At 43.2% G+C, this 1222-nt stretch overlaps 1 long non-coding RNA gene across 2 annotated transcripts; it reads left to right on the top strand.

Moving 5' to 3' along the window:
* Positions 1 to 212: 212 nt before the first annotated feature.
* LOC120921752 lies at positions 213 to 959 on the top strand. Of its 2 annotated transcripts, XR_005744954.1 has the most exons (3): positions 213 to 479; positions 579 to 776; positions 919 to 959. It is a non-coding gene; the product is annotated as an uncharacterized LOC120921752 (long non-coding RNA). The 2 variants fall into 2 exon arrangements; XR_005744953.1 differs by lacking the exon at positions 919 to 959 and having other exon boundaries at positions 220 to 479; positions 579 to 777.
* Positions 960 to 1222: the final 263 nt, after the last annotated feature.

The following is a 1222-nucleotide window of genomic DNA, read 5'->3' as shown; positions in this document are numbered from 1 at the left end:
TCGTCACATGACCTTTCGGGATTCTGTGATCACACTAGACGCCGTGGGTCATGTGCTGTGTGACGCGCAGGAGGCGCGTCACCAGCGGCATGTCCACGGTGTCGTGCCCTGATTGATCAGAGCTCGGCCACCTGACGCTGACGTCAGTAGTGGGCGCGCTGTTTGCACGCCAAACATGGGGGATTTGGAGGATAGGAATCACTCTAGCTGAGCCCTAATGTTTATTCACTGCTCCACTTACAACCAATTATCCCATTCAAGGAACAGCTGCTATATCGCTGGAGTGAATGGATCATCCACACCTGAGGTCTATCATCCTCAAAGTAAGTATAAAGGGAAGTCAGGGGGGGTTTTCCTGTCAGCATTCACTTTCCTCCCTTCCCCTGTTGGAGCTGGAGGTTATTTTGTCTTCTGGTCAAGTTTGGTTTCTTTGACTGGAATGGTTGTTCACCTTTATTTGAGCTGATGCACTGGGAGTGGTAAGTACACTTTAGGGAGTTTGTTTCTATTTTTGGTCTCACTTTCTAGTGAAGAATCTAATACCCTCCCTGTACATATTTACCTAAATCTCTCCCCAGCCATTACACCTTCTATTGTTCTATGACTGCTGACTCCTTTGTGGAGACTCATGTTACTCCACCCCCCCATGGTTATGGAGTCCTCTGGATTGGGGGATCGTTATGGACATTAAGTACACCATCTGGTTTGTTTGCCCTGATTGCGGCTCACACACAAGCTCCATGGGGATGATCTAGGCGCTCTGTGTCTGGAAAGGGGTGAGTTCCACTTTCCTTTTACATATTGAGCTTTCCATCTCTCCCCCCTCTTCTCTACATGCTGCAAATGTCAAAAAACAAATCTTTGGTCACAGGTATATACTTTATATGTATGTTATTATATACCCTTCTTTTGTTTTAGGAAAAACTCTTGCTGCTTTCTATTCCCTGAAGAAAGATGTATTATTGAGACATCTGAAACGCGTCGGATAAATGATCACCTATACCCTTAGCCTAGTCCTGGGGTGTGTGGTGATCCTCTAGCAGTAATAATTTTCTCTATCCTGGAATTTTTCATTTTTTTAAATAATGTTGTCACTATGAAATGTTTATGTTGTAAATTAATGTATTAAAATTTATATATTTTTATGACCTAGTTGTCACAATATTTTTTTGGTTGCCCGAAAAATCTCACCTCACTTAGAGGTATTCATCTTTTTCGAGAA

Source organism: Rana temporaria (assembly GCF_905171775.1).
Source record: "Rana temporaria chromosome 4 unlocalized genomic scaffold, aRanTem1.1 chr4e, whole genome shotgun sequence".
Classification (NCBI taxonomy): domain Eukaryota; kingdom Metazoa; phylum Chordata; class Amphibia; order Anura; family Ranidae; genus Rana; species Rana temporaria.
The sequence above is the reverse complement of the archived record's forward strand: the minus strand, read 5'-3'. Positions and strand labels throughout refer to the sequence as shown.